The sequence below is a fragment of the Zonotrichia albicollis genome, chromosome 6 (genome assembly GCF_047830755.1).
Source record: "Zonotrichia albicollis isolate bZonAlb1 chromosome 6, bZonAlb1.hap1, whole genome shotgun sequence".
NCBI classification, from domain to species: domain Eukaryota; kingdom Metazoa; phylum Chordata; class Aves; order Passeriformes; family Passerellidae; genus Zonotrichia; species Zonotrichia albicollis.
In genome coordinates, this window is record NC_133824.1 from 23,239,325 (window position 1) to 23,254,474 (window position 15,150).

A 15,150-nucleotide genomic window follows, 5' to 3' on the forward strand; every position below is an offset into this window, starting at 1 on the left:
CCAAATTCAAATGCGAATATTTATTGGACCCTTTGACATTTTTTCTTTCATTTTTAGTTTCACATTTTATCAGTTTACCTATTTATATTCAAGAAATAACTTTCAAAGTTCATAAGGACTACAAGAGGACAGATTAGGGTGAAAAAGTTACAAGTTTACATTTGCATAGTTCACATGTGAATGGGGAAAAAGTCAAAAAGGGATGAGAAAACTCTTTACAGCTCTCAGTGCTAATGCAGAAATTCCATAATGGACTCACTTTGCTGAAAAGTGAGTTCATATTTGTAATAAATATAAGTAATAGATCATTCAATGACCATTCCAAATTATCATTAACTTCCTAGAATTTTAGTTCCTATCTCAGTTAGAAAGTGAAACAGTCAACTCTGAGTCCTTTTAAACTTTCCTGATTGTAGGACTGTGCTTTCTAATCAGTGAGAACTCTAGAAATATAATGATTAACTACTGATTCTTTTCTCTCACCATAGCTCTATCACATCAGCATAACATTTGCCTGCTAAGGCCAATGGAGGAGGGAGATAATCAAAACTTGAACATATAAAAGACTTCTACCAGTTTATTACTCCAGCTGACCTTTTTCCCCAAAAGTGAAGACCTTTGAGAGACCATTTGGAAAATATATTGCCAAATACTAGTAACATTTTAAGCAGAAAACCTCAACATTAAATACTATGAGACAGATGCCTGTGTTGGTACAAGCAGATGCTATTGGTGCCCATTGCAACTGTTGTTGTTTTCCCTTCTGCAAAAGGACAGGAGTTGTGGATTTCTCCAAAACTGGCTGAAGCCACTGCCTAAAGAGGTGCTGAAGAAAGCACAGTGAGAAATACCAGATTCTGCATGAAGAGTGTCTTCTCTTCTTAAGCCAGTTTGATTTGTTTCTGGCATGCTAAACTCATTGAACAATGTATGCACTGCAAGCTACTTGGATGCCAATGGGACATGTGAGACCAATACATGTAAGCGAGCTCTAGAGCAGTATAACATAGAAGATATTGATAATAAACATTCTGCAAAATGACATTTTAAAAAATCTTATTAGTGAAATGATGGAGAAGATTATGCTTATGATCCTGTGTGTGACAGCACTGTAAGCCAGTCTTTCCAATTTTAGCATCACAGTCCATCATGTAACCAAAAAGCAGCACGTCTAAAACAAATTGAAAAGCTTGGTATCTTGGAAGCCAAAGAATCTTTGTATGAGAAACTGAAATATTCTTAAAATATTATTATAATAATGTAGTGATCCATTACTAAATGCATCTACTACATGTATTCATTAGTATCTGTAGCACTGCAGCCCTGTAAAGCATTCGATTGTTTTACACTAAGCACTATTTAAATATGGATAAAAAAGACAATTCTTGCCCCAGAGGACATATTTGTAAAGCAGCAGATTGTGTTCATGAAGCCCAGCAGAAGAGTTTGTGGAACTATTTTCAGATACTTGCAGTTCTCATAAGCTGTGGCCCAATCAGTAGTCTAATGTACGTGAAGTGTGCTCTAAAATCATGATATCTTCATCTTCAGATTTATGTTCACCACACATAAAACTTCTTAGTTATATTTTCTTCAAGGTAAATGATTTTTTAATAACAAAACTATTTTTAAGAGGTGCTGAAGTTCATTCATTAGCTGTCACATCCAATTGATACCTATGATTTTAAAAGAAGGTTGAAATTTCTAGTGGTGTAGAAAGTAAGCCAGTAAATAAGGAATAAATAAATAAATAAATAAATAAATAAATAAATAAATAAATAAAAGGCTGTCAAATATAGTTCATGCAGAACACTTCCAAAGAAATTCATGAGTTTTACAACCTTTGGGAGAATAATTTTCTCATTTAAAAAATTTCCATAGAAACTGTTATATGTAAATTGGAAGTCTAACTGAATAAATCTTCATGTAAGCTAGAATAGGAAGTGATGCAATTTTGTTCAAGTTTTGCATTAAAAACTGCAGAAGAAACTCCAATTACACAGGGAAGATATTCATAAAAGTCCTGAAACTTATTGAACTAATACATCCAGACATTTTCTTCCATGCTTCTGAATTGATTCTGTTCAAGGAAACGCAGTACAGTTAGCATTCAACTTTAATTGCAATGAGGTGACAACATACTGGGTAATGAGTTGTTTATGAGTTGTAGATGTGTTTACAATGAGTTGACAATGTGTTGGATAAAGTGTTCTTCTAAAGTTGTAGATCTATTTACAGTGAGCAGTGGGGGAATGTTCATTAGTTGTCGATTTGTTTGTTTACATTGTTTTCGATTTGCAATTGCTATAAAACAAATCCCAGGCTGATGAAGGATGATTGTTTGTGCGCTTTAATGATTTACTGTAGTAGCTTGTCTGAAAAAGTACTTAACTCTGCTTCATCTGTCAGTTCTCACTGCAAAAGCTCCTAGTCACAATAGTTTTATTAGCACAGCATGGGCCATTTGTAAGAACATTACACATCTAAAAAATATTAGTGCTTTCCTGTTCAGTCTGTTGTATTTTGTTTGACTGAGCTGAGCAGAATTTCTTCTGCTCTGTGCAAGTTTATATCTTTTAATATCTACAAAGACATTCACTTGAAGCTGTGTGTTGCCATTCCTGGAAATATTTTCCCTGATCTGTCTTAGGAAAAGAAAGGTCATGTACTTTAAGTTAAATTACTATGTACTTTTCTCACTGCTGCTACCTTCTCAAAAACAGTTTAAAAAAAAAAATCTACTATTAGGTTATACTGAGTAACATGACATGAAGAAATATAAATATACGTTGGAGTATACTTGTTTTTAAGTTGCAGAAAATCTTTCAGCAGTTTTCAACAATTTGGCAAAATAAATATGACAACATACTTTGTTACTTCAATTGGTGTATGTCAATAATTTCTGTTCAAAACTGATCCAAAAAGGAATTTTATATTGTTTTGTGCACACACTAGTTTTTCCCAATTACTAGTCCTGTGGTCCAGAACAAGCATGGCCCATGGATCCTTCATGGGTTTTTTTGCTTTGTTATTTCCCAAGAGCGTTGTATGACATATACTCTCCCTTTCATCTTCCTTTGCTGTTCATCTTTTAAGTATGCATCTTTGAATAAGTTTTTGCAACTCACCTTATCATGGGTTTCTCCAATATTCAAATACATTTCATCCTCAAATGCTTGCCAAAAAGCTCCCAATTGAGTTGATAAAGGGGTCTAAAAGATGTCTGAGGTTTGGATTAGATTGCTATGCAGAAAACCTGCTCTACCCAGGCAAAGTGAAGAACTTCTGGAACTTGTCAAAACATTATTTTGAATATCCTGAATAACACAAAATTAGTTCAAATACTCTAATTACTAAAATCCAGATATCTGATAAAATCTCTGTAATCTTAAACATATTAGAGAGATATGGAAAGGAAAAAGGCCAAATACATAGCATTTAGAAGTGGTGTATTGCTGACTATAATATGAATGCATTACCAATGCTCTGAGTTTTTATCTTTTTTCATCTTTATGCCCTTATCATTAGTTTGTAATTAGAAATTCAATTATTTGGAGTTTATATACTGTAATTCTCAATACTTTTCCCCACAGTGATCATGCATAAAGAATGAAGGCTACAATTGCAGGGAGAAGTGCTGGCTGCCTGACATTCCTGTTCTTTGGGGAGTAAGGTTTGGCCACACTGGGGGAAGGAGGAAGAGAAGATTAATAGAAGCACTAGCTAGACTCTTCTATAATTCTATACCATAAAAACAGAAGTTGCCAAACAGCAATATTTGTTTTGCCTGGGCTTTCCTGACGTGTCATTTGTGATGTTCATGCACTGAGGCAGGGAGGCTGACAAGCAGGGGCAGCATGTCTCCAGAAGAACTTTCCATGCACAGCTCTCTATGGCTATAGACCTCAGCTGGTTGTGTGATCTAAATTCTTGGCCTTTTTGAGGAGAAGAAGAAAAGAAAGGGAGCTAAGGAAATTAAAAAAGGAAAAACTCATTCTCCCCAAGTGGAAACATGCATTTTGGCAACTAGAGCTTGTCCTTTTCTGTGAAGGACATCAGCATTAAGAGTGTTGACCATGTTGAAGCAGTATTAAATCTGCATTTTTTTTATCCCATGAACAAACAATGCCTCTGTAGAATCCAGATACACTCTGTGAAGTGAAACTTCACAGTATGTCTATTCATAAAGAACAATATTGAATTTAATATACCTTTCTATTAGCTTTTTGGGGACAGATTTCACAAGCACAATATTTAAAACTAAAATATATTCTTTATTTATACCACTAGATCACATTATACCACATTTATACTATAATGAGACATATTTTCATAGTATTGTTTTTTCATAATCCCAGACTTATATAAATAATAATACTTTTAAAAAGTTTCCCTTTATACATAGTACTTTATCTATCGTGTTTTATTTTTTCAGTCACTCATTATTTTGTTAGTGGTGCTAATTCTAATTCTAGGAAATGGAAAATACTACTGCAAAATCAGCTGCAAAGGCTGAAAAGCCTAGTTCAGGATTATTTTCTCTCACGGGGAAATATTTCAACGTACAAGGCCAGGTTGAATGGAGTTCTGAGCAATCTGGTCTCGTGGAAGGTGTCCCTTGCCATGGCAGAGGGGTTGGAGCTAGATGACCTTTGAGTTTCAAGACATTCCAACCCAAGCCATTCCATCATGCTCTCTAAGCAGTTACTTTTCATATTAGGAAATAAACAAATAAATAAGGAAATAAAGCAGATTTTTATGACAGACAAGTAGGTGATAATTTTCTAGACCATGAATGGAAGGCACTCATAGAAATCCCATTAACAAATAATGAAAGCTGTGGGTATGCATCCATTCACATTGCTTTTGAAAATATACCCCAGGATGAATAAATTTAGTATGTACAGTAAGTTCACAGCTGATGCTTTATTGTCCACTGAGCCATCTTTTTTCTCATCTGGGAAATCAGCTATGCACATGTTTTTACATCAAAAAGAAAGTGTTCTTATTTACTAATATGCAATGCCATAAAACTTTGAAAAGAATTTTAATGATATTTGCAAATTAGTTGAGTCTAAAACTCACCTAGCAGCAAAGAATACAGAGAAGGTAATAGAGAAACTGCTGTTCATGTAATTTTCATAGCTTCTTACATATTCATGTTCCAAAAGGATTTCTTTCACAGAAGCTCATGCTCATCTAACCAGACACTTTGTAAGTAAAAATGCATGAAATTTAAACCAGCTTTTCATACGGACATTTTTTTATGGCTGAGTGTTTTAGCAATCCAGCAATGGTAGACACCTATAAATGTATAATGTGATGGATTAGATTGTAATGCACTCTGGATGCATACTTAGGTGGTGTTTGCCCTTCAGTGCAAATCCATTTTAATGTCAAAAATACTTCATTGGAATTAATAGTGCATTGTCCAGACAAGAAGTAAAATGTTGCAATAGTTTTTTCCTTTGAAAAAAATCCAAACCTTGCCCCTAATTATAACAATTATAACACAGGATAAAGCTATTTCTAACAAGGAAATACTATGAAAATCAAAATATCAGTGATTTGGATAGGTTTGGATTCCTGGTTCAAACCTGGTTTTAAAATAAGAACCTTAAAGAATTTGTTAAAGAAGATTTGGTCTCTTCATGATTTGTCAAAGCACATTGTAAAACCAGCAACAGACTTACACCTTAGACATGCATGAATTTGGGGCATGTCAACCTGGGGAACTTGGGAAAGTTAAAACCAAAATAGCTGAAAGGTGTGAATGTAAAGCTTGTTATGTAAAGTGCTTTCCTGTTCTGTGTGAATACGCTCTCTGAAATCCAAAATCCTTTTGAAGCTTTTCAGCAGTAAGACCACCTTGTTTCACTGCAGGACTCAATGCCATTTGAAACTGAGGTCTACGTTCACATGCTTAGGCAGCTCAGTTAAGCTTTACTGAGAGCCTCCTGGTCAGTGCATCCCGAGTTTAAACCTTACATTAGAAATTATTTTTAATAGGGCAAAAAGTGTCCACAATTGGTTTCACATCTGTGTGACCTATATATGCTTTTATATTATTCATATGTTTAAAATGAGGATTCATATGTTTAAAATCAAATATGATGCGACATTCCAATGAGCCTAAGAAAATCATAGTGGAACCCTCAAGATAAAAAGAATAGAGTGACATCCCCTGTGATGTCTCCACCAAAAAACAGTGCACAAGCAAGTCTCCTAAATGATTCAATATTGTTCGTACCAAACAGTTCTGAAAATAAAAGTTCCTGATTTTTATCAAATTCTGAAAAATTCTTAACAAGACATTTTAAAATATAAAAAAGCCTTCTATTTTTTCAGCATTCTGGTTTTTTAATTTTGAAGGTGTTTTCCTAAGATGGTAAAAGTATTTAATTCAAAACCAAAAGAAGAATAATTTAATTTTACAAAATACTTATATTTTAATTCATTGTGGCTAAAATCTCATAACAATAAACCATTAAAAAAATCCTCTACAGATTATATTTAGATGTTTAGATTAGATTCTCTCAGCATATTAATTGGCCATTTCTTTTTATTTTAATAACGTTTGTCCCAGAATCTCATACATGTAACATTTGGAAAAGCCAAAAATTTCAATTTTTAAGAAAGGTTTTTCTGGGATATGGAGAGAGTTTCCATTACTGTTGTCACGATTTAACCCCAGCCAGCCACTGAGCATCAAGTACCTCAGAGAATCAGGATGGTGAAAGCCAGAAAACCCATGGGCTGAGATGCAGGCTATTCAGTAGGGAGAGCAAAAGCCAAGTGCACCAGCAAAGCAACACAAGGAATTCATGCACCACTTGCCATGGCCAGGCAGGTGCTCAGCCATGCCCAGGAGAGCAGGGACCCAGCAGGGGTGATTGTAACAAACACTATCACTCCAAATGTCCCCCCTTCCTCCTTCTTCCCCACCTTACACACTGAGCATGGTGCCGTACACAGTGCAGTGTCCCTTTGGGCAGCTGGGGTCCCAGCTGTGTCACCTCCCAGCCTCCCATGCACCTACAGCTGCCTCACCAGCCTGGCAGAACAAACAGAAAAGGCCTTGGCTCTGTGCAAGCCCTGCTCAGCAGTAACAAAACAGCTCTACATATCAGCTCTGTGTTCAGAGCAATTCCAAAATACAGCCCCACACTAGCTGCTGTGAAGGAAGTTAACTCTATCCCAGCCAAAACCAGCAAAATGCTAAAGTCACAGATGGACAAGAATGTTAATATAATGGTAAAAATGACATGTATGCATTCAAATTGCAAAGACTGATTGACAATGAATATTTTAAGTCCTTTCTTACAAACTTTTCAACCTTAAAAAAAGTAAATTTCTTCAGTACTTCATTAGTTATTGAAAATCTTTTTTTTTTTTTTCCAACACAAACCTTTTCGAAATACAAGTTATATGCAAGCTGTCTGTCAAGTAATACTGTGAGTGCCAACAAGATATTTTCCTCTCTTTTCTAATTGGGTAACACAGCTAATTACTGTTGTCTGTGGAATCGTGTTTGATTGGCAGCTTGAATGTAAACAGAAACCATAATTTCAGATGATATTGTATAAACATTTGGAGAGGGATGTGCAAGCATTTCTCTCCAACCAAGAAAAATGTATATCCTAGATAATAAAAGTTACCTGTGTATTATAGTTATCTATCTCTGATAAAAATTCTTTCAAAATATATGAATTCCTGCCAAATGCACTGAATACTTTAAAAAAAATTGGCAAGCTAGTTATCAAGAAAAAATTGGAAATGTATCACAAATTATACAGAAAATAAGAAAAATGAATGTAGTCTTTGGACACACTTTAAAGCCCTTCTAGAATTAGGCTATAAAAACTTGAGGAAACAGAGATATAGTCCAAAAGTACAAAAGCATAACAGTAAGAAGATGATACATTTGAAAAGTAAAAAATATCTTCTAAAATACAGTACACAAATTAACTTCAGAAGACTAATATTGTTGATGGAAGGGACCTGTGTCATGAATATTAGCAATATGTCAGATTTTATAACTGTACTCCAGAACTCTTTCTGAAGTTTCCTTCATAATATTTTTGATCTTAAAAAAAGAGAATTGAGCGTATTAGATAAATACACAGGTCAAAAGACAAAATATTTGGAACAAGATAAGGAGGAGGAGATTGAGTCCTGGCTTTTTTTTTTCCCTGAAAATTTTATCCAGGACATAAGAAGAAGAACAATGCAAAAATCAGTCAAAGGAATTACTGTCTGCTTGAAACATTTATTTAGCAAACTGAACTAAACAGTCTTTACTTCCTTCATTTTTTTTTTCAACTAATGCTTTACCAAGTTAGCTTAACTGCTGTTCCTCAGATTCCCAGATATTTATTTGAATGCTCGAATTTAATTTAATGAAGGTTTTTCCAGAATGTTCAGAATTCACATTAACTCATTGAAATTTCTGCTGGACAGTTCTAACCAGTTCAAAGTGTAACTAAGAACCTGTTAAAATGATGAGCTCTTTTTGAGAAGAAATTTGGAGGCTCTCCTGGGTCTGACTGTTTTATGGAATTTGCTGTTCCACCAAAAATACCCAGTAAGAGATCTCTGTATAATTTGCTCTCAGGATTTTTGTTCATGAAACTGACCTCTCTAAATTTCATATTTAAAGAAAAGAAGCAGAGAAAACTCATGTAGTTTAAATTATTTCAGGAAAAGACCTTTCTATATATAAAATATTTCAAGAATGCCTCAAAATGAAATATAATGGCAATCCCAAAAGAAGTCTAGTTCTCTCAAAATTTTCTTTGTCTAAGAGAAAAACACCATTATAAAACACTTTGTTGAATCCAACAAAATATGGAAGTTGAAGTTTTGAGCTGTAATGGCCAATAAGAATGTTAAGCAGTAATATTTTTGTTAGAATTTCTTCGTCGAAGCTAATTCTAAAGGTGCTGCCTGATTGTTATGAGACATTTTTCTAGAGCCGTGAGATTCTGTGCCTTGTACTCTGCGCTGCAGCGGAACAGCAATGATCTAGAATGCCAGGCATTGTCTCTTGATAGACATCATTTGGGAGCAATGGCATCTGGCAGTAAATGAAGCAAAACATGACTTTATGTGACAATTCTGGCACTGGATGGTGTATTGCTTTGAATGGTAATTGTAGTACTGAGTGTTTTCTGTTCGTGAAAATTTTGAGAAGCCAAGATACAGCAGCGTCCTGTGTGATTTATCCCTTGTGCCTTCTCTCTTTTGAGCCTGGCTGAATAGGTCTATCTGAACTGAAGTCCTTGATTTATTCACAAAGTAGGGAGCTCTCACATTGAATTATTCTCTCTGGCCTGTAATGCTTGCTGTGGTGTGGCAGTCTGTACTACAAAAAACCCCACAACTGTGGTTATCTTATGTGAAAATGACCATTTGCTTTTGTAATAAATATTCTGCATATGTAAAATTATACTTATGTATATATTATTTTGATTGTTGTACATTAAAATTGAACATTTTTTTCACAAATTAAGTGTGCAGCTACATGTTCTTTACTTCTGAAAGCACAAACATTGGCTTTATTTCAAATCAATACAATCTCACTACACAAACATTTTAAAAGTTTGTGTTGTGTACTATTGTTCTTGTATAATTATTTTGCGATGGATAGGTTAATCTCCTGATTTGGAAAATTTATGACACCATGTGGCTTTAGATTTTTTCAGCTTCATGCATATGTTTAGTACACTGATCTAGACGGAATTGCTGGAAATTGAATTAAAATGTGAATATATTGAAAAAACAAAACTGATTTATTAAAGGCCAACAATTACATTACATAATGACTCAGCTGAGCAACAGAAATAAATGTGATATATCTGCTAAGAGGTGAATCTGCTCTCATGACTGGAGACTGATAGCTCAGCAGGAGGAGGAAGCACAAGGGAGCTGCTCGCTCGCAGCAGGCAGCAGCAGCTGGTACACAGCAGCCAAGGAGATTGCAGAGGGGTTTCCCACCACAATGTGCAGAACAGAACCATGACCACCTAATCTGCAAAATACCTCCTAAGCATGGCCTCACAGGGAGATCTCAGACCTAAAGAAACCACTACCCTTATTTGGAAAGGCTTTTCTCTGTGAAAATCTTAAGCATATCGCAGAGTTCACAGCCCTGCCCTGCTCTGAAAAAGAGCCAAATCCCTCTTTCATTCTCAAATAAGATGTTTGTCCATGCATATTTCGTCAGAGATTTGGGTACTTCTATATATCCATTTTTATACTTCTATATAAACTAATTGTTTAAAAAAATGCAGCATAGAAAAGAAAAATTAAATTCAAGATTTTACACTATTAATTCACTGACATCAAGGACAACAGCTGCAGATCATTTTCTGCTATCTTTGCATAAAAGCTTCTTACTGCTTTTATTAAACATTGAAAAGAATTAAAAAATGGAAGAGAAATAATGTACTGATGGCTAGAAAAAGAAAGAACTTTGCCATTTACTAATAAATTTTACTTGATGTGTAATTTGTATTCCAGAGGAGGTTTACGTGAGGATACATCTTGTTCTCTGATCCAATTGTAATTGATGTTTACATCAGCAGGAGATATATCCTCAATATGGATGTTCTATTTCCTTCCACAAACCCCTCCTTATCCCTACAGCACGTCAGAATTTCTTTTTACATGCAAATATTAATACTGATTCTACCAGAACTTACTTTCTTCATGATACAACAAATTTGAGGGGCTATTTGGAGGGGCTAAGGGACCTTGTTTTATTCAGTGTAGTAAATATCAACTGGAAGGTGATCTGATCAGTGCTGACACTATTGTAAATAAAAGGGAGAAAACTTAGTGAACCTTACAGCATATTAAAGGAAATTTTTAGAATGCAAAATTAGACCTTGCTACCTGCAGAGGAGTCTCAGGGCTGATGAATGCATATAAGTTTTACAGCTGTGGGTGTAGGTCAGTTGGTTGTGGGCTTTCAAGTCTTTTAGCTGATAAACATTCTTCAACAATCCTATTATAAGTGGAGAAAATTGTATATTGCTGAAACCCATCTTATTTAAAATCTACAGAGCAAAAATAAAAGGTTTAGTCTCAAACACATTTACTTATACATTTGACACTACTTCTTACTTTATCTATTGGATTTTCTTTGTGGAGGATAAAAGCAAAGAATACATTTGGAAACTATTTTTGATTTATCATCTAGAAACCATCCTAGATCAGACATTCTCTTAACAAGACACTGCACAAAAGATACCAGCACTATATCACTTTACTTCCTCCCACTACCAAAAAACAAATAAATTTAAAGGTGTTTTGCTTTGGGAATACAAAATCTTTAATTAAAAATCATCAAGTCAACCAATGAAAACATTTGTTTTGTATGTGTATTCTCTATCTGCAAACTGATTAGTTGTTGCTAGTTAAAAAAATCCCAAACGTAACTAATATTTCAAGTATTTTTTTCTGCCCATAAAATCAAATCAAATGAGTTCTGAGCATTGAACAACCCAAAGATAAACAGATAAATGAAGGTCATATAATATTGAAGGAAATACTTCAACAAGATGTTAAAGAAAATAATTTACTCCCAAACATAAGATTGGAGTTGCTGGCTGGCTAACTACTGGAGATGTTTCTTTAGTAAACACATTTTTATAAGCAGCAGTCTGAAATACAATTTATTTCATTGTATTTGGTCACAACTCATCTTTTCCTCTCATGATTCTATATAGGAAAATTGCTATTGGAATAGTCACAGAAGTTAAAGGAAAACAAAATTTTCTGTGGTCTGTTATTGTCTAAATAGAACTTGTTTTAGAGCATTGCTACATCTTGCAGACAGAAATATAATGTCCAATGATAGGTAGAAGTCAGTAAAGCCCAGCCTGGAAATAAAAGGTTATTTTTGATGGTGAGGACAATTAACGATCACAACAATTTTTCAAGCAATAGAGTAATCTTTTTCATCACTTGGAATCTCTAAATCAAAATGGGTGTTTCCAAAAGACAATCTGCTATGCCTCTGTGGGTTACTCTGTGCTATGGGAAGAATGAAATCTCTGACCTTTTTTGTGCAAGTCAAATAGCATCACAATGGCACCTTCAAAATATATTACTGTATTCATTTAGCCTTCTAAAACTCAAACTAATGTTAACAGGTCTTTTTCATTTTTTTTTCTGTATTCTGATAAAAAAATGACTGTCATGTTTGTGACATTGATAGAAGCAGCATTCAAACACCATCATTTTCTTTGTTACAATCACTCAAATGCCAAACGGGGAGTGGCTTCTGCCTTCTGCCTTGTTGTTGTATCAGCCACAGGTAATTTGTAAATAACAGTGACTGGGTACGCCAAAGTTTGTCCTTGTAACAAAAAGGAGACAGCTGAAGAAAGGAGGCGGGGGAAATTCTGCGCAGTCAATGCCAGTTTGGGGATCTGTCGGTATCAAATAATCATTTCCATTTTGTCTTGTGATTGTAACTTTCATTGTGAATTAGAGCATTCATTCTGCAGCAGCATCTTGACACACAGTGAGGGAATCAAGATAGTGTGTGACAGAGCAATCAGCAGCTGAGCTGAGCCAGGGCTGAGGGGCTGCTCTCTGCTAGAGCAATGACATCCAGGTTGTGAGAATCATTGACTGTGAATAGCAGAGGCAATGCAGGGACAAGGATGGCAAAGGTCTGGAGCTGAAACCTGGACCTTTCCTGCTCACTTTCAACTTCTAGCAGGCAACCCAGGTGGGAAAAGAGAAAAAAACAATCTTCCCTGAGCAAGGCAGGCCATCTAGCAGCAGAGGTAATAAGACCAGGCAAAGCACCACAGGGGAGCTGCTTGATCCAAGTCAGATGTAGATCAATCTTAGGAATCTCAGGTGTAGCAATATCTACTCTAGACAGCAAATCAAGAAAATAATGTTCTTCATGCAATCAATGTTACTGCAAATACCCCCATTAAAGAAGATAAGAAGAGATGTTGAAGAAAGGTTTCATTTTCTGTCAATCCTGTCATTAATTTTGCTGCTTCAGTGATGGCAGTGAGGGGGTTTCTGTCCCCTTTAATTTTGGCAAGAAGCAACTCATTTAGCTATATTCATCAGAACACATTACAGCTCACGGCTGGAGGGAAGGAAAGTTTCAAAACTAAAAAATGGCCAACTGCTGCGTAACGTTATGTCTTTTGTCTGTTGGTGTAAATGGAAAGCCCCACCCTAATTATGAGTGGAGCTTCAAATAGTCAAATAAACATGTACTTAAAGTAGGTTACATGCATGTTTCTGTTCTGTTCCTTTTTTCTTAAAAACCCACCATCACATATGTAAGATAGTTATTCTAAAGAAACACTTAGAATATTGTATCATCAGGGCTATTTTTATTTTGAGCAAAATCACCTATGCCATTTTTTATTACCTTTGTCAATTACATTTCTTAATTGGAAATTTAGCATGTGATATACAGGAAAATGTTTGAAATAATAATTTTTTCATACTGAATACATAAACACATGGTGACTGTTGAAAACCATATATAAATGAAATGTAAAATAACTTGTTAGTTAGAAAACATACCCCATAAACTCCTTTGCTACCAAAGTTGTTGTCTATAGTTTTGTTTGAAATTAATTTTCTGTGATTTGCAATTGTATAGTATTAAGAATTACAGATGAGTTTCTCTAGTTTCAGCTAAAGATATTGCAATAACGACATCAAAGTCCATGAAAATCTCTTAATCTAAGGTGTATTAGAAAAAAATAATTATTTTTTTCTAATTGTAGATGGTATGAAAAATGAAGACCTAATCACCTGCGTGACCTGGGTTGTGAAGCACAGCAGTCTTCCTTGTTTTATTGAGTCAGACTACATTTCAATGGTTACAAAAGCACAACTGTCCAACTTCTTTTTCCTTCTGCACTAAATTTCTTCTGATGCATCACCACTGAAACCAACATTTTGCCCGTGATGTACAGGAAATCATTGCCACTGAAAACTGTGTTTTACATTTTAAAACCTGATTTACAAACTTTTGTGTCTTTCTCAAGTTTCTTAGCAATATTTCCACTGAGATCTGAATATAAACTAGTGGCTTTTTTTCTGGCTACAGAGCAAGAAGCAAAGGAAACGCTCCTCCTTGGATCAACAGTTCCTGGTGAGGAATCCACCCATTCAACTGGCTTGATCAATGAGCCATTACAGAGGTAACTATTTCCTTTTTAAAAAATGACAAATTCTTCAACTCTGCAAAACCACTGTACAATGATACCCAAGAATACAAATATGCAGAAGTACATGAGAAGAAAATAAAGGCCATTTTAGTATCACAGTGTTCTAGCCCAGTCAGTGGCTGCTTGCATTTTTTCTACTTTTAAAAGTAAGAAGATGAAAGTAGAAAGTTGATGGTGTTTGCTGGTTTGTTCAGAAAATTAATTATCTTTCATATATCATAGCACAAAAGCCCTTTGGTATAAATGAATGGACTAAATTATTTCTGAACAATTCCTGAATTATTGCACATCTGGTAAGATCAGTATAAGGAAGGGGCAAAATTTGCATTTTTGGGTATCAGGTCTGCAGTTCAACCTCACACATTATAAAATACTTTTTCCTGTCGTTATTCCTTCTCTTTGACATATTCCTGTGTAAGCATGGTAGTGGCATCAAACTCTGATGTATCTGATGTGGAAACAAAACCTCTCACTGTTAATACTGCTTTATTGATCAGAGACTGTATCCTGACTGGGTCAGGCTTTTTCTGTGTGCAGTAGCTTTGTACCAAAGACATCATGCATCATCACTCATGAACTTGTGGGCTGCTCTCCCTGGAGCCCAACGTGTTTGCCTGCTGAGAACAGGATCACCTCCCTCTCAGATTTCTGAAAGAAATTAAAAGGGTGACATTTTTAGAAGAAAACTAACAAGTGTGATGCTATTTAATTATGAAATGAGGAAGGGAAGACTTTATGACAGAAAGCTAAAAATTTAGATATAAAATGTAAGAAGGTTGAAATACAGTGTGGATTTACCAAACCTATAACCTAACAAGATTAAAAGGTAACATACCTCATAGATAAAAGAAATGCACTAGACTTCATTAAAACCTGTATAGTTCAGTTAATTCTACATTGCATGATATTTTCAAACAAAGATTATCAA

General features: G+C 34.9%; 1 protein-coding gene across 3 annotated transcripts in view; it reads left to right on the forward strand.

The window, feature by feature from the left end:
- The window catches only part of LOC106629487 (uncharacterized), a 261,896-nt gene that overhangs the window by 196,568 nt on the left and 50,178 nt on the right, over nt 1–15,150 (forward strand). For all 3 annotated transcript variants that reach the window (XR_012580792.1, XR_012580791.1, XM_074542767.1), the window contains one exon: nt 14,102–14,195. The gene's annotated coding sequence lies outside the window, so the exon portion shown is untranslated. The remainder of the gene's footprint in view (nt 1–14,101; nt 14,196–15,150) is intronic.